We start from the raw sequence: 19,677 nt of genomic DNA on the forward strand, positions 1-19,677 counted from the left end.
ATAAGAGCTGTGTTTATTCTTTGTTAAACACTGCAATCCTTGTCATTTACTAGAGTGTATGTTTTTAATGGGTTTTCAAGACTACTGGGATAAGTGCCATTGAAGCTTTGGCAGGATATTACTTCTGCTGAGGCAATGAGAGCAGCAGCCCGGTTGGCAGGGCACTCCTTTTAGAAGCCAGAGTCTCATTACTTTATTACTTGCTCTGAGGAACAATTTAACCTGTTGTTTTTATGTCACTACTAATAATCAAAAGAAAAGGTTTCCTTGAAAGAGTAAAAGAAGCCTCTCATTCAAGTCTCTGACATAAATATACATGCAATTTTTATTGGCACAAGGACAATAAACAGCTAGTCAACTAGCACAGTGGTTCATATAGTTGGTATAGATACCCCTGTGCAACTTGGAATCAGAATCCTAAAATATGTCTTTTTATATGAGCGACAGGAGCACTTCTGCAATGGATTACTTCCGGATTACGATTTCCGACAACCTTTTCATGGACTTTGGGAGCTATTAACAGTGCCCCTGTCCTCGTGGGCCACTGCAAAGTGGCCCTGGGGGTACTTCTAGAGCCCCCAGACATCGCCACACACCGTGTTCCATGCACCGTACGGTGCAGGGCACACAGTGCATGGATGTGCACAAAGTGCTCCTTTCCACTGTGGCTTGTGCACAAGCTGCCATATAAAAGAACATCTTCCGGCTGCCAGCACGGTGGTCCGATCGTAATGCGGTGGTCGGACCACCAACTGCTTGTCGGGGGTCTCCTGACCGCCACGATAGCAGTCGGCAGTCGGACCGACCAAGATCCAAATCAGGTCCTTAGTTGTGAGACCTGTCTGAGGAGAGATGCTTTCTGACATATGCGTTATGCAGGCGCGCAACGTCCATTGGGCTCAAAGATCTTCAGCCCCACCACCCCATCATGTGTCAGCCCAGCTGATACAACTTCCCGGGCACACACACAGCTGCACCCGAGTACTCCACAGGTCTTTAAAAGACCATTTATCAGAATCATCCCCGCATCCCCCGAAATTTTTAGTAAACCCTCCCACCCCCGAAATTTGGCTCTAGTTGCGCCTCTGGTGTTATGGCATGGTGTTATATAGAGGAGTAGAAGGTGATAAAGAATGAGTGAACATGTAAGATTAAAGAGTTGCATCCAAGGAATTCTTGTGTGTATATGAGTAAGTGTGTGTGTGGGTGGGTGGGTGTGTGTGTGTGTATAATTGAAGTGGGTGTAAAAAAGAAAGTGATGAGAAGAAAAATATGGTGTGTTGGTTTTCACACTCATTCAGGGTATTCATCTCTAGAACACCTACTCCTACAAGTGTGAAAATGACTTGTAAATTACAAATGTCCCTTTTCAATCATGAAAGAAGCTATTTTTGCATATAAGTTAAACTCACATGCACAGAGAGCTATGTGAATTGAGATCATCACTACCCACAAGTACAACAGAATGCATCTTGTACACACCAGACAAGGCTCTTATTTTCTATGTAGTTGTTTATAATGATGCTCCCAACAACGCAAGGAACATATATTCATCACTAAACATTAGCCAGATCTCTCCGCATACACCCCAAAGAACACTGTATCTAATTTAGTGTATTTCATTGTCAGGTGAACCATGAGAGTGGTGATACTGGCAGAAGAGAGTTTAGAGAGCAAGGATTGCAGTGGGGGGCTCGAGATGCAGGTGTTGCATGCTCCTGTGGGAGAGGATCCCATAACTGGCACCTTAAATGCCCCGTCTGGCTTTGATGGGAAGTGGCTTATAAGTATTTACATCACATTTCGGCTTTCTGGGTAGGGATGAATTATCAGAGTGACCATTCTGGTGGTGTTTGCACAAAATACAGGTAATCCTGAAGGAATCCAGATAGGCTGATGCAGTTGTATACCTAATTATTTTTAGTCAGAGAGGAATTACAAGGTTATATACATTGCTGAGACTAAGCTTAATTAGTTTATACTAATAATCCTGACGTAACATCTGACAGGCCAAATATGTCCCTGAACTAAGCGCTGGAAGGGAAGAGAGATATGTTTGGGTCTACCCTGTTTATTTTGTCCAGATCTATTTTATTTAAGAGATTCTCCCAGTCAAACTGGCAACGGGGGCCTAGGGAGTTTGTGTTGGTTGGTTTCACTGACAGGCATGGAATGATTTTGATTTCTTGTAAGGCTGGTTTAGTTTCTATGGGAGGAGTTAATGGGAGGAGTCAGGCTTTGGGAAAGGCATTCCATGTGTGTTCTCCTTTGATAAGGGGTTCTGATATATTGTTGTTCGCAAGGCATTCTCCCAGAAATGGAAATACACATAGGGGTTGGTAAAATGTTAAAATGTTATACATAAAGATTGGATATATCGTAGGCCCACTCTTTGTGAAGGGGGCTTAGGTGAAGATCGCAGTGCCTTACCTCTCCAGAGGTAAGGCACTGCAGTTATGTGGCTGGAGTCATGCACCAGATGGTTTCCTGCTGCTGGATGTTCTGCCCAGGATGTCCTTGTCACTGCGATTTTCTTCAGCCTGAAATGCAGCCTTAAAAGTTGCAGGACTTAGCTGTTGCTGCAGGGAACCTTTTCACGCACCACAATGGCAATATGTAGTATCCTAGTTTTTGTCCATGCTTGTGGGTGCCATTTTCCACCACATGCTCTGCCCGTAGAATGTTACAGTAGGATGATGTATTACGGAATGCTGGGTGACTGTCAAGAGAAAGCCACAGATGTGATGGGGCTGAGCAGCATGCTTGCTGCTCCTGGTGGGGCTCATCTATATATCTACAATAAATCATCCTGAACTGAACAAACTGTCTGGACTTCATTACTACATTTTTATGGTGACGTGCAGCAAGTGCGGAGCGTAGTGGCTTCCTGCGTCCTGACACTACATTTTTATGTCAACGATCTGGAATCTTACCCTGTTCTACATGCTCAACAAAAAAATTAAATATCAAAGAAGTCAAGATTTTTCAAAAGAGGCAACAAGAAACTACATACTACGATTTTAACAAGGACTCTGGCACCCTGAGCCCCATCCAGTGACCACCAGTGACCACCATACTGGTCGCCCCAACCTGTTTCTGCCAGAATGTTCTTCATAAGCTTCACACAAGAACAGTGTTACTCTATGGTTGGTTCTGTCTTCAAGCTCCTCTCAATATCTAAGCAACTCGAATGTGCTGTACTTTGGTTCATTTGGCACATCCACAAAAACGGTGCCTTCAAGTAAAGTAAGGGGCAGATTTATGATGAGTGACGCAACTCTGCCGCAACACAGAGATGCGCCAAAAGTCTTGCTGCGATGACGCAAGTCAATGCTGAAGCGCCAAATCAATGAGGTGACGGAGCGTGTCGCAACCTGACAAACTTACGTAGGTGCCGCAAAACTGCCGCAAGTCAGCCTGACGCAACGTGCGGAAAAGTCACGTAAGGTCGTTTGCGACACGTAACGCCATTGCGGCGCCGGCGCAACACTGTAAACTGCGGGAAGCGTGAAAAGGTTGCAGGATAAGTGGCGCAAATTGCGCTTGCGATAGCTGTGGACCACAGAGGACAAACACAAATGGAAGAAGCACATACCAGCAGCCAGGACCCCCAAGCAAATCCTGCTAGCAGAAGCCCAGATGTACAGGCTGAGTCTAAACGGAAAAGGAAGTCAAATTTCAGCCATGAGGAAAATGAAATCCTGGTGGCAGAGGTCACCAAGTACCAGCATCAGCTGTTTGTAAATTCAAATTGCCCCATGGCAAAAAAGAGGCAATATGGAGGCAAATTGTAATGAAAATAAATAGTGTAGCCCATGCCAAGAGGACTGTCCTTGACTGCAAAAAAAGGTGGCATGATTGTAAGCGTCACACAAAAGAAAAACTTGCGGCAAACCGCAAGGTAGCCCTTGAAACTGGAGGAGGCAGCCCAGCAGACCAGGAGGACCTGGATGAACTAGAGGAGCAGATGGCACAAGTCATACCAGAAGAAATAGTGATAGGAATCTCCGGGCAGGACAGTGCCGCCAGAGAAACTGCAGAGCACACAACAGGTAAGTACAAATAAGTGCGCATATCCCTGTGATGGGTGATGGTGGTCCATGCAGCTATAAATTTTCTCTGTGCCACAATAGTCCTTGTATTTGTCCACAATGACAATGACTATAATAGTAAGTCACACACATATTCATATCTATATTTCTAAATGACACAAAATCAATCTGATGTCCATATCTGCTGGAGTACCCAAAATGGCCTTCATGAATGTAGGCCCTTGCACCACCACAATTATACTGTTGTGGAAGTACAAACTGAAGAGCTGATGGTGCAACGACCACTTAAAACATGTGCACAGGACCATCCATATGCCTACATACATAACCTACAGACCAAAACTCAAAACTGGATGTCTGGATGTCATGCATGATGTTGCCAAGAAGGTGCAAGTGGTGCCACATAATGTCTGCCTGTCCTTGTGATGTGCCAGTGTACATGGTTAGGTTGGTAACAATGGGTGGAGGACATGTGCAGCGGGGTCATCTATGTAAGTGTAGGCGAAGTGATGTGGACAAGGCACTCCATGACAACTCATTAGCTGTCCAGTATACATTTGGGAAGTGGATACATGATGGTGGTGGTGTTTTGTGGGCATGGTGAATCCGTGACAGTTACCATGAAAGCTGGATGACGTAAATAGGGGTGGGGGTCTGCTGTTGGATGTGGCTACTGTGTAGGATAAGTGCCTGTCCATGTTTCCTGTGATGTGGGTTTGTGTTCACAAGTGCACTCTCATTTAAATGTGACATATATCACCAAGGAGGTAATGGTGTCCTCTACATGGTGGTGTCTCATGTTGAATTTGATGACCAAGGTCATGATGTACTCATTGAGTTGGGGGTGTGTAAGCCTGGTGTGCAATGGTTGCTACAATTGTATGAGAATATGTGTCCTGCTTGCCCATGGGGGCCTGTAAAGAAATGCAGCAAAGTGGATCTTGGCCTGCCTAGCCTGTCTATGTAAGTTGTGCAGTACCATGGTCACTGATCGGTCATTCAATTGCATGAATAGACAGAGTGTCCTCCTAACCTGTTGGATATGGCAATTACTCACCCTTAATGTGGGCTGTGTGGGAAATTAAGTAGCTGTCACTGAGGGTGATGGTGAACATAGATCCGCAACAAATGTATGTGTCTGTGAAGTAAGTGAAAAATGAAGAGTGAACAGCAATGTAGTGTCACGTTACTGTGGTGTGCATGTGTAGTGCTTGCACATTGTGGAGGATGGACTTTAGCAGGTTGTGTGCAGTGTACTTTTGCTGGGTGACACAAGGTACTATTGCCCTGATGTTGAAGCATTTGTTCCCTGACATTACACTTGTGCGTCGTGCAAGATAAGCAAACAGTCTTGCAAGATGGCTACTTAGCGTATGTGCACACGGTGGATGTCCTGTATGTATGTGTTGCAGCGGAGGAGTGTGGAAGAGTCATGGTCTTGACTGATAAGTGTGTTCTTGTGGCAAATGTCTCTATATGCTTACAATCATGGTTCTGGACGTCATGCCACATGTAAACAACAACACAGGTATCACATATAAATGTCAATTACAAGTAACCACAGGCAGTTATTTGCTATCAGATTGTATGTGATATGAATGCATTGTGATGAAATTAGTGCAGTTACAGGAGTTCATGCTTTGGTAATGTGTTCACCTGTGACATAGCAAAGTAAGTGATTTCTTTTGTCAACAAATATTAGATTGGCTGTCCTGTTCTTAAATAATGTGCATTAGTCTTTTTATTTGTTTTAAGTGTCAAGAAATAAACACAGGACTCCCTTAGGGGGGTATATTTGAAACTACAGTTTCTTATGGTCTCAAATGTAATAATTTTCTGTAATTTTAATTTGTTTTAAATCACAAAAGTGTGTGTCAATATAGATAAATAAGCCATTTTCATATTTTCTCACCTGCAAAATATTAAAATAGGGTGTCTTCTGATGCAAAATGTCTAAATAGGGTCTCGTCTGGGCCAAATTATGATATTAGGTTTGTTTGGGTGGGATACATATAAAATCAGAGTCCCTTTTGTTGTGATATCTATGGTCAGTTTTACATGCCCGTACGCCACACTTGTGCCACTGTTGTGTCACTTTTGTTCCCCAAACTTTGCCTGAGCTGCGTGGCGCTTGCAACGTGGGTCTAACCAGCAGATGCGTCACATAGCTGTCTAGTCTTGCACCATGGTGTGGTGCAATGTTGGTAAAATATGTCTTGGCTTGACGCACAATTACTGCTGCATCCCTGCTGATATGCAGGGATGCGCCAGTTAATGTCAATTGACCCGCTCGTGTCCTCTTTGAGGAGTCATATGAATCTCATGTAAGTGTGGTTGTAATGTGTCATAAATGTTCCTTTTAGTGTTGGACACTTGATGATGGGAAACATAATGCACAATGCTATCCTACCCAGCTCTCACTACACTCTTGTAATAAGAGACCTAGTGGTAAGCATCATATGTAAAAGCAATGGCAATGCAATGGTATGTCGGACAACAAACTGTAAAATAATATTAGGCATGACTGGTCTTCCTGCTGCGCTTGCATGGACACCTTCTCCAAGTGAGAAATGAAAGGTGCACTGGACAGATGGCTGGAGGATAAATCTTGGAAATATACTGTAAGGGGCAGGGTTGTCTGGAGCATGTGTCTGAGATCGTTTGACATCACATTACAGATTTTGAACATTAAACAAGGTCTGGATAAGTGACATGTGTACACCTTTGACTATGAGTCTGGTTCAAGGGATAGTAAGCAGCCAGGCTCCCTCATACAAGTGGCTCGAGGCATGCAATGTGGTGTTGCAATTGTCATGCACGCAGGGGCATTGTGTACTGGCAGTGGCCTGATGGGTGGCCATGTACTCCATACATGCTACAGTGCTGGCTGCATTGTGAACATGAAAATGCACCTTACTGTTTTGGCCAGAGTGAGAGCACAAAGGAATAGACATTGTACACTTAAGTAGGCATATCAATGATTCCTGGCCCACAACTTAAGTACAGCAGGTCCAATGACCATCCCACAAAAATACATAACATTGCACCACCACATACAACAATCACCATCATGGAGTTTGTTTCAACGTCTACCAATTTTCATAATTTATGGCCCAAATGTTGCTGCAAAATCAAATATTAACACCTGTGCAACACAATTCCATGGGCATCCTCCACTACACATCACCCCTTCCACTTAAATGGACATCCACACAGTGGTGCCATGTGATGCATACTCACAAAGTTGGTTAATCTGCCAGCATGACATGCAGCTAGGTGTAATGAAAGAGTCTTGGGTACAGCATTTCCTGCCAAGACAGCTTGGAAATTACATGAAGGAGATGCAACATGCATCCCTAATGTGTGTTGTTTGAGTGGCAGTGCAACTTGAGTGCTAACCATCTCAGGGACAACACCCTCCACAGCGTATGCCTGTGTCCCACCCTGTTGGACAGGATGCAGATATGCGTAGGCCAACATTGCAAATTTGTTTGGAGTACTACAATGATATACTGTTGCAGCATGGTATGCGATGTGTTAATCCCTAGGTGTGCACTCCATACAACATGTAACATCCACAAAAACAACACCATGTTTGGGTGTACATCAATGCCTCACAGCACATTCCAGCAACAACACTGCACCACAGCATCCCATGTTGGATTTAAAATGGCAGACGAGCTTTACCACCCCGAGTTGTGAAATAGTCAGTGCCGAAAATGTTTGGTATGCCATTGTGTAGTAAGAGTGTACAATGATATGACATGCACACTGGTATTGCTCATCAAAGAGCATGTACTCAGTAGTGTAGACCAGATATCTTCCTTTGACTTTGTGTCTGTATGGCCATGGCATTTGGTGGATCAGTGGTAACTGTTGTTCGGTGAGGAGTTGGGGCCTGGGTAGTCCATTCAGCACAATAACCAATGTCAGTTACCTTGTCATAATTGTAGGTTGACTCCTACAATCATTCACAAAATGGGTTTGACATAAGAGATTGTGTTGAATAATGGCATACAATTTGTTGCAAATGTGTATTGTATTCAGTCATTGCTTGACTGCAATATAATGACCAATGTGTACAAAGCAGTGTGTCTGTCAGTCTCAATTGCAGACTACTGTAAATCCTGTCTTGGCAGAAAATATTCTGACAACGTCACAAACAGTGTGTCCTTTGCCGGTGATAGGCTGGCACACAACAAACATCAGATAAATTGGGTGTGTGATACTTTGAGTGAGTACCTGTACCCAGGGGCCGTAATGTTTACAATTTTTACAATGATACATCTCAAATGTTTGTTTTGAAAGCAGCCGAACACCCTGTAATCACACACCAAATTACAATTGCAGGGTTGGACAATGAGTGCACATGTCATGGCTCTGATTAAACATTTCTACAATTAAACCTGCCAACACTACTAACAGATTTGCACATTTTTTCACAGTGGATGCTGCATCAACTGCACAACAACTGGAAGACAACAATGTATTGGATGACATGGATGACAATCCTCCCACCATTGACACTGACACACTCGAGGTGGAAAGAACCACCATACGGTCACCCACACCCCCTCCACAGTGTGACAACGATGTGGTTGATGCTGAAGTCGAAACTCTAACACCACCACCACTTGTACCTTCCTCAACAAACATGATTAGTGAGTGGCAGAACACACAACGTGAGTTCCAAAGAACTGCTGTAAGTGTACAGCGGGAACTCCTCAGTGAGGTACATGAGGCATTGCCAAGTATCGCTGCCATCCTGCGATCCATACTACAAAGCATCAATCCAGATTTGGCAAACATTGCCACTGATGAAGCCACCTCCACACAAACACCAGGATTAGCTCAATCTTTGTCAAACATTTCTGATATCATGAGTGAGAGGCATGTCCAAATGCCACCACAAAATGCCAACAGGGATATGGCCCAGCACCTCCAAGATATTGTGAACCAAATGAGAGACATGCAGCAACGTCAAGACCTCTTCCTGTCAGCCATGACAGCTTTTCATGCAGACTTGCTGACGGTCATCAAAAACCAGCAAATGATGCTGAATGAACAAAGGGATAACTTCAACTCGACAGAACATGTATACCCTCAAACATCCTCTGCCTCTGCTGGTGGTAGCAGTAGGCCAACATGCCCTGCACCTACTCAACAAAGTGAAGACTCTGAGGATGATTTTGCTATAAAAATACAAAGGAAGAGTGGACAGTAAATTACAATTTCACACAGGTGTCATTGGACAACACACTAAACATTTCACAGAGGAGAACAATGTCTGACATCCAACACCTGTCTCCCAAAAAGTGTCACACAACAAATTTGTTAGCATGAAACACTAAACCAATACACATTGTGAAATTAAGAATGTATAATTCACAATGATATCCCTTAAATAAAATATCGTTTTAGTAACACAGTCAAACTTGTTAACAAGTTCTTCATCACCACCTGTGTGTCTATAACACTGTACAATTGTGTCATGTGTGTAACATTGAACGATAGCAGTGTGTACATTGTCTGCTGAGAAATGTAGACACATGTGGAAGAGAGGCAAAAACTTGCTAAAGGGTATTCAGTTTGAAAAGAATCTTGTAATGTTAAACTTTATGGTGACATATGTAGACATAAATAGCAGTTTCTTAGGAATGTACAGCAGGGCATCGCTAAAACTCCTTTGCAAACACATTAATTGGCACATATACAAGTACATGTTGCATTCCTGTGCTCTAACCTGTGCTTATGCTACAACATTGGTCATGCGCCTGTGTAGGAACCATAGTGGCATTACTCATGGAAGCCTGAGTTATACATGGAATAAGAGTTGAACATGAATGTTCACCATCACCACACAAGAAGTGTCACAACTGGCTGTTCACCAAAACCAAACATGCTGTACACTGTAGTACAACCTCTTACACACTGAAATGTGTAGTAGGCAAACGTTATCAATGTGCCACTCTCTGTAACCCCTAGTGTGCTGTACCATGCAGATGGATTAGCAGGATGAAGAATTTTTTGTAAAGCTTGCTATCTGTCTACTGCCTGGGTTCAGAGGAGTCAACACACACAGGAACTCACATGGAATGATACATTCACAAATACAATGTTGCCAAGAAAATGCTGGACTGACAAGGTCAGCATTGGTTGAGGTATGTATGTTGGCAGTGGTCCCAGTCAATATCTGTGCTGTGTTTTTTACACATCCATCAAACACATTACACTACCAATGTTTGACTACACAGGCATAGTGGACATAGCACTGGACAGGTCGAACTGTTTCTTTCCTGCCACAACCTTTCATTTAATGCACACACTCTTCCACCTCCATGTTTCCCTATAATAAACTGGTTGTGTAACAGGGTGCAATTCTCACAACAACACCATTTAATTCATATTGAAAAACATTAGCTACAATGTCTAGGATGTGATGGCAGAAAGTACTATCACACACAGCTGTTAGCTTCACTCTGAAATCACTGGGTGCAGGATGCACATAAGCTCAGGATTGAATTTTGCAGCTGGTGCTGGGTGGGTGACTGCCAACTGCACCAGGTCAATGCTAGTAAGTCTAAGGTGTCTTTGGTGTTTAAACGTTTTGAGCAGTGGATTGAATGATGGTTGCCTCCATCTATTGTTAATGACCCCACATAGAAATGTGCTGTTAAAGACCTTTTGACGCTCTAGGGCAGCCATGCCCTTTACAAATTAAATTTCATTTCATTTCATTTTATTTTTATCAAAATTCGCCTCTCCTTTTCCATGCACAACTGAAGAACATGCTAGGAATATGTCTTGGGATAGTACATGGTCTCACAAAGCTGTTTGTTGTTCTTTGTCAACCTATGCATCAGTCAGGTTGTATCCAAGTTCTCTCTTTTATTCAGACTGTATCATGGCACCTTATTGCAGCTGGGGGCAAATAAGTCTGTGATCGTGAGCACCCAGAGGGTCTCTTACGCAGCAGACACAAGTCCTCTTCTTCTCCCCATAACCCCCTCAAATACCAGTACCAGGTGTCTGCTTCAGTGGTTACTGGTGGCCAGGTGTGCAAAGTGCCAATTACTATGTCTAATGTTAAGGTGTGCAATTCCTCCTCTACTGCTATCATGACCAACATGTTTTCACAATACACGACCACATGCCAACTTTGCTTAATAGGGCATCAGCTGAACATTTTCAAACGGGTAAGGATGTGGTCAGCTGGTGTCCGTTTCTTCAGCACACTACCAGCCAAACTATCAAACACATTTGAGACACACAAATGTATCATTGATACACTTTGTTGAAAATTTTGGTAAGGCATACAAGATCCACCTTTTTGTCACAATGAATGGCCTCATTCTGTGACATGCCTCCTGGTCTGTGTCCAATCAGTGCTGGTACATGCCATTGCTGGTGCTGCTGTGCTCAGTAAGAGTATACACATAACCTAAAGTGACAAAGTACACGCTTGGGGGTGTGCTATCGGAACCGATGGAGGAGGAGGTGTGAGCCTGCAGCTCTGCACCAACCACGTAATTTTCTGGTTTTGGGGACTCCTCGGGTCGCCCATGCATGATCCTGTGTGAGCTGAGGGGTGTTGAGAGCTGCCCCGGCCATACTCGAGCTGAGCAGCGCCTCCACGTTGATTGGGAGCCCCGGGGAAGGTCCTGTGTATGGGGCAGGCTGCTGGTCAAAATGGTCGCAATGGTGTAGTTAGCACAGGAACGCCCTGGGAATTGTGCCTGAAACTGAGTGGACTGTAGGGAACATTGGAGGACTGCTGACCCCGACTGCGGAGTACACCCAACATCTGATCTGATTAATGTCTAATTTTGTGACTATTATGCAGAGTTGTATTGTAGTAGACTGCAGGCTGATGAGACCGACATGCGGGATTTTCCAGGGGGCCTACAGTTGCCGAGCATAGATGCGGAACAAGCTGACTCCCTTGGGCAGGATATCACGCCACATGACATTAGGTGTCCTATCAAGCAAATGGCGCTTAACAAGACGCCGTGTATGGAAGGTTTGCTCATCGAGTTAATTTGACCTTGATTGATGTCCTAGCGCTTAGACTGCTGTTGATCTATTGTTATGCCAGGGATTTTTGAGTATTGCAAGGCTCTGCTACAGAGGCGGTGATCGTTCCCCTACTTAAGCTGGGGATGGCCCCTGAGGACCCCTCACTATATTGCACATTGTCCATGCTCATGATGGATTTCCAATTATTGAGCCGTATACTGCTCACTTGACTCCTCTTGCATATTGGGCGTTAGATTCATCCAGATAAGGCCAGATTTATTTCCACCCGTAATACTGCTGGCAATGTACGCCGCTTGTTACGAATTCTGGGGCAGACGTACGATGAGGAGAGGATGGCGGTGATCCTCTCAGTGGATGTTGCAGAAGCCTTGATTGGCCTTATCTGTTCTTAATTATGAGGGCCTTTGGCTTGGGGAGGGTCATCTGAGATGGAAAGAGATGTTGTATTCATAAGCAAGCACAAGGGTGGGGGTCGGGCGGTGGTCTCTTTGTCATATCCAGTGGGGCGGGGTACTCGGCAGGGTTGTCCCTTGTCCCCGCTGTTGTTTGCTATTGCCATAGAACCGTTGTCACCATGCATATGATATCACTGCATGCTGATGATCTCTTGATGTATTTGAGGGATGCAGAGTATGCCTTGGAAGGGGCGCGTTAGTTGCAATGTAGCTGAGCTCCACCCCACTGCACAATACTGAATGACTAGAGGCTAACTGCTGGACATTCTCTCCCCTTGGCAGAGCGGTGTGACGAGGTGGCATACATGAGCTCACAATCCACCCTCAAATTTGAAGTGCAGACCTAAGTGATTACCCCATATACCCTGGCCCAATGAACTTGCTGCCCTGGTGATTGATAGCGGTGAGAACATTACTGGGAAATCAGCTCTGAGGCACCGGATGTGTTCCGGGGGAGATTGTCAACACTGGCAACGCGGTAGAGTCTGTTTCCGGTAAGGAGGGGAGAGACCCGAAAAACATGGTTTGAGGCCACCTGCTTTAAGTTCTAATGTATGCACAGACCTGCCTGCCATCTTGGACAGGATTTGACATCAGAGGGATTGCCATCACATGTAGTCACAGATGGAGCATCAACATACCGAAATGTAATAATGACATGCACTCCAACATGAAACTGTCTACATTCAATGTGTCCACTTACTCACACTTACAACATAGTAAATGCTCTACATAAAAAAAGATATCACAAAGTATGTAAGTATAACATTTTTATAACATGTACTTTCCACACACACTTTGTTAAATATGTATAAAAAAAATTTAATTATAAAATTATAAAAATATCTAACACTATCTAGACTAACTAATCTTAACCTAACCTAACTAATCTTAACCTAACTAACTTAACTTACTTACCCCTAACTTACTTAGCCTAAAAAAAACTATGTTCACACAGGACAAGTAAACATCAGCCTCCACCCCCCTTAACACATAAATGTACAATAGACATACAGATACTTATCCTAAACATAAACTACATACTAATCTAATGAAAAAACAAATATATATATTTTTTTTTAAAGAACTAAACACATACGACACATCGCAGCTGACTGTTATTACCGTGACTCTGCTTGGCTCTTTGACTTTTGGTGCGTGGAGGAAAGGAGAAATCTACCGCCAGGTTCGTGAGGCTGTCCACACAGGGGCCGGGACTGCGAGACCCAGGGTTCCGCGCAGGATTATCGAAGCGCACCTGGAGTCTTTTCCCGCCCCCTGCTCCTCCCTGTTTGCCTGCCTGCCTGATAAAACAGCCCGCGGCCCCCGCTTCGCGGGAGCTGCTCGCAGCTGACTGTTATTACCGTGACTCTGCTTGGCTCTTTGACTTTTGGTGCGTGGAGGAAAGGAGAAATCTACCGCCAGGTTCGTGAGGCTGTCCACACAGGGGCCGGGACTGCGAGACCCAGGGTTTCACGCAGGATCATCGAAGCGCACCTGGAGTCTCTTCCCGCCCCCTACTCCTCCTATAAAGACACACCCCTGACGCATAGCAGGACGCGTGTGCGGGACGCCGGACGAAGCCCGGACAAAGGGCGGACAGTCTTAGACAGTCCGAGACAGGCCGTGACTGGACTGGGCACGTTATACTGTTCGTGCTGTGTACGATTTGCCCGGCTGCAGTAAGACTAATTGTTCTTGAATATATTTTTATCTTTGATTCACTTGTATAGTAATTCCTGTGTTTCTTTTCATATTGCCAAACGCTTTTACACAAGTAAATTCTAGCATTCCTACTAAAACAATTGAGGATGCCAAAAAAGATTCCAGTTGCTGGGGGAGATAATTACATGGTACATGTAGTATCTAAGATCAACAATGAAAGGAGACAATCATTAGGCTTAAGCCAATCCCCTAATTTTTCCCCCCTGAACCCACCTCCAAATTCACCGTGGGTAGATATACCATCTCAGGATGTGGGAAATGAAATCCCAGACACAGAGATACATGATAGTGGGACACCTAACCAGAGCGTTCTCATAGAATCTGACCATGATTTAGCCCAGGATAATGATACCGAATCCCAGATAGATGATACAGAACAAGATCTTCCTGTGCAGGAGGGTGCACAGGTGAACACTGAAGATGTAGACCCCCTGTTCCTGCCCCGATTACACGGGCGTTCAGAAAGTGCAGAAAACCACAAATACATAGTGGTGGTTCTCAAACTGGGAGGAAGAGGGGCATGTCGCCACCGAAAAATAAGGATAAAAATAGGGGAAAAGGAGATGAAGCCGTGAGGCAAAATGTGGATGAAGAGTTTCTATCCAGGATAGCTGACTTGATCGACTATAAATTTAAAGCACTTATTAAACCAGTAGTGGCTAAATTGGATAAGCTGTCTGCTGATGTAAAGAAACTAGGTATGGATCAGAAAAAGATAGTGGAAGAGGTAACAAACATAGGAACCATAGTCACAAATTTAGCCGTTTCTACAAAAGAGCTTATTGCATTAGGAACGGACGGAGGCATAAATAAAATACATGCCAATCTCACTGAGCAGACCCCAGAAACAGTGCCTAATCAATCGATGATAAGAGAGGCTCAGCCCCCAAACCCTTCAGTATCGACCACATTAGGTACAGAAGAAGACACACTACAATTCATAGAAGATGCATCACCCCTAGTGTTGGTACTGGCAAATGTCCCCCTATTAGCAACAGGCCAATTAGAATCCCCCACTGCGCTGACAAGTAAGGCCCTGCATTGGCTGTCTGGTAATATGCAGTTGGCCCCCTGGGGGAAACAACAGCTAGCAGGAGACATTAAATCAGCCAGAAGGGTACTCTGGATAGGGCAAAATCCCAAAAAATTTAAAGGTGACTGTATAGTTTTACATTTTACAAACTCCGCTGTATAACCAAATATCCTATCAAACATTCTCCCTCCGCAGCGTAGGAGAGGCACCATTGTTCCACTCACTTTAGAATTGTTTGGTAAAAAACAGCGAAGTATGACATACCCCAAGCTATCTTATAACCACACTAGGCCAGTATGGCCAGGAACAACAAATGGCTGGGGCCATGGTGCCCTAACTAACAATTGGGGGTATAATTCAGATAGATGGGATTGTCCACAACAGATACACCAACAAGAACATCAATACCCTATCCATTTTAACAACCGGTTTAATATCCCTATTTCTAATAGGTTTGACACCTTCTATGACCAGGGAGGGCTGGAAGGGGTGGAATGACTACTCAAAACATCACTTAACCCTGACTATAATGATTGTACGCAACGATACGTAGGACTAGGAAAAGATGTCCAAGTACCTGTTTTGCAAGGCCCTAATGTTGTGATGACGGGTTCTTCGGCTCAGATAAATGGACCAATAAGATCATATAATGCAACAAATCCTGCCCCTATCCTAGATCCTACTAGATATAACTCTGCAGAAGCACGGGTAGGCTGTAGTATAGGTCCAATGCCCCTTATCCCAGGCGAGCATGAAAATGTTGATATAACTCAATGTTCACCACAAATATGCAATGAAAATCTAATATCTTGGAACATAGCCGGGCTCCATGACAAATCCAGTGATAATGGTTGGTTGTCTTTTGTTAAGGAACATGCGGTAGTATGTCTCCAAGAAACATGGTTGGTGGAAAAAAATGTACACATTGAGGGTTATCAAAGTTTCTTTATCCCAGAAGTTCCCTCAGCTAGTGGTAGAGCAAAAGGGGGTTTGGCAATTTATGTTAATTTGGCTCTTACATGTTTTAAAGTTGAACAATATTCTGGCAATAGAAATATTCAGGCCTTAGAGCTAAAGAGGGGCAAAACAAAGCTCATACTGATTAATTTTTACAATGCAGTGAATCAGCCCGGCGATTGTAACATACAGCCTTTATGTGAATTCTTAAGGGAAAATGCTGGATTTTTGCCTCGCCAAAAAATAATTGCAGGTGATTTTAACACACATCCATGTGGGAACCCTGGTGAGACTACTGTTGGCCAACTGGGTTGTAATAGTCTGGAAGGTTTTCATTTTGATCATTCGCGGCGTGGAACAGAACTAAATGCGCTAATGAATGAAAATAACCTTATTACAGAAATGTCCACAGTATCGGATCGAACTCTCTTCCCTATCCCCACATTTAAAGGCCATGCAACAGGATCATATATAGATCATATTTTATTGTCGGCAGACCTTGCTAACGTTGTTCAGGACTACTGCATTCAATTGAGCATTTAGAGCGACCATAACCCTATATGCATTAAAATGGGTGGGAAAATATTTGAAAAAACGAAATCCACGTGTGGATCGTGGCTCCACAAAATATATAAACGGAAAGCGTCGCTTAAAATGGTCATTGGTGGATTGTGAAAACTTGTACACTTCTATTAATAATATGTGTAGCCCTGAATTTTCAGTTTGTATATCTCCGGCATCAGCACCACAACAAATTTTAGCATCTTTTAAGGAGGTTGCCATAAAAGTAGAATCACTGTTAACGGTACCAGTCAAAGGGAATGCAAATTTAAATAATAACCCAAAGTGGTTTGATAAAGATTGTTCCAAGGCTAGTCGTGAGCTCAAGAAAGCACTGAAAACAAAACCTAGAGATCCAGTGCTTATCAAGGATATGCGGTCTAGGTACAAAAAATCCCTCGCTAATCGCAAGAGAGTGGTAAAGAAAAGCGTTTGGGAGACCTTGTTAGATCCCGAAACACTGAAAAACAGCTTGAAGTTTTGGGATATCATAAACAAACCCTTATTTGATCAACCTAGTAATTCCACTGTGGGTACTAATATCCCAGAGGAAGAATGGGTCAACCATTATAGTTCTATTTTTTAAAATAATGAGTTGCAGGCGGAACACATTCCAGTTGATTTTAAAGAAAACTTGTTGCTCTTCTCAATTGACGAGGTTGTAAAGGGAATCAAAGGGCTGTCAAACAACAAGGCCCCAGGACCGGATGGTCTTCCACCGGATCTCTTTAAATCCCGTATAACACTTTGGGCACCAGTCCTGACAGCCGTACTTAACGCGGCTGTGACTTGCGGATGCCCAAAGTCATGGGGGGTATCTACCATCGTGCCCGTGTTCAAAAAAGGAGACAGTAATAGCCCCCTCTGCTATAGGCCCATATCGTTAATTAACTCTGTTGCCAAAGTAGTGGGGGGAGTAATTTTAAATAGACTGGTCACATGGTCAGATGAAAATAGTATAATATCCCCAATCCAATATGGATTTAGGCCTGGTCACTCTACGATTTCTCAATGCTAAATTTATATCTAATCATAGGGAAGTATACCAAGGCCCGACAAGGAACAATTCACATGGCGTTCATGGATATTTCTTCGGCTTTCGATTGTGTAAGCCGTGGGAAGCTCTGGGACGCCATGGCAAAAATGGGTGTGGAGCAGAATTTATTTAATCTGTTAGAAGACATGCATTCTGATACGAAAGCGAATGTTAGATACACACAAGATCTAAATGTGACAAAAGATTTTGGAGTGTACCGGGGAGTTCGCCAAGGATGCATTTTGGCCCCGTTCCTTTTTAATTTATATATAAATCAATTGGAGGAGCACCTTTTAAGTACAAACACAGACTATCCGTACATTGGCCGTAAGGGACTGCCGGTTCTGCTTTATGCGGATGACGCAGTCCTTTTATCTAGAACCGCCAATGGTCTTCAAACTTTACTAGACTCCTTCTTTACTTTTATGAAATCCAGAGACCTAAGCATAAACAACTCTAAATCCTTCGTAATGAAGGTTGGCCAGGGAAATAAAAAGCCAAACCGTCTAAATGTTAATGGAGTACAAATCCCTGTAACAAATACATTCTCCTACCTTGGAGTCCTGTTCGACCGTTAACTGAACTGGGGACCCGTAATACAAAAAAAAAGATGAGAGGTAATCAGGGCAAATGCGGCACTATTTGACTTCTCAAGAAAAATGGGAAATAGTCCAGTTGCTGCATTACTCCAACTTTACCAGGCCAAGAGTGTCACTACGGCATGCTATGGTAGTGAGATATGGGGATACGTCCCTCTGGGAGCCCTGGAGATAGTTGAAAATAACTTTTTAAAACAGCTACTAAGGGTTCCCAGGGGAACGGCAAATTTTTCTGTGCATGAAGAATTTGGTATTCCTTTCTTATGCGATAAAATGGCAGTAAATCCCTTAATATGTTGGCTAAATTGCTGGCTAAATGATAACATTCCACTTACTCGGCTCATACTGAGAGAAGCACTTACTTGGGAAAATAGGCTGAAGGTTCCTTGGATAAAGTATGTGAGCAATTGTTTTACCGATTTAGGACGACCTGAACTTTTTTCAGCTCCTGAATCTATTACTAAACTAGATGTCATCTCGGTGAAGAAGGCATTTATTTCTTCAAGATACCTAGATAGGGAGTCAGGTGAACTAAGAAAAGATAGTGTACGAAATCATGTACTAATAAAAACTACCCTGTTTATGGAACCGTACCTAACATTGCCAATATCTAGTTATGATCGTTTTTTATTGACAAGGTTCAGGTTCAATTTATTTCACTTACTTTTGGCTGTACCCAAAGGATCTCACCGTGGACAAGTGTTGCCGGCTTGCGGCTGCGACGATAAGTCTCCGCAAGACCTGGCACACTTTCTGTTTTTTTGTCCCTATTATAATATACCGAGGAAGTTATACTTAAAACCTTGCCTAAAAAAATGAACTTTTCTCAATTCAGACCTGCACTTTATTACCTTCAGCTGCTAAGTTGTGATTGTACCCTGTATATATGTAGCTTTTTAAAACTGGCAATGAAATTTAGAAATAGTATGGAAGGATAATAGTACTGTTAATCGAAATGATATATTTTAAGATTTTTGAATATTCTTATTTATTAACTTGAATGTTTAATGTGCCTGCAACTTTTGTGAGTATTTTTTGTCTTGTTAAGTCATTTTTAAAGTGGTCATTTTTATGATAATATGAGTTAATATATGTATAATGTAAAAGGCTTTTATGGTTGTCAATATAAACAACCGAATAAAGTTTTCTTGACTTGACTTGACTTGACTTGACACATCTAAGAAAACCCACCCACCCAAAATGTAAATGTAAAAGCCAGTAA

Source organism: Lissotriton vulgaris, chromosome 3_1, assembly GCF_964263255.1.
Source record: "Lissotriton vulgaris chromosome 3_1, aLisVul1.2, whole genome shotgun sequence".
Lineage (NCBI taxonomy): Eukaryota > Metazoa > Chordata > Amphibia > Caudata > Salamandridae > Lissotriton > Lissotriton vulgaris.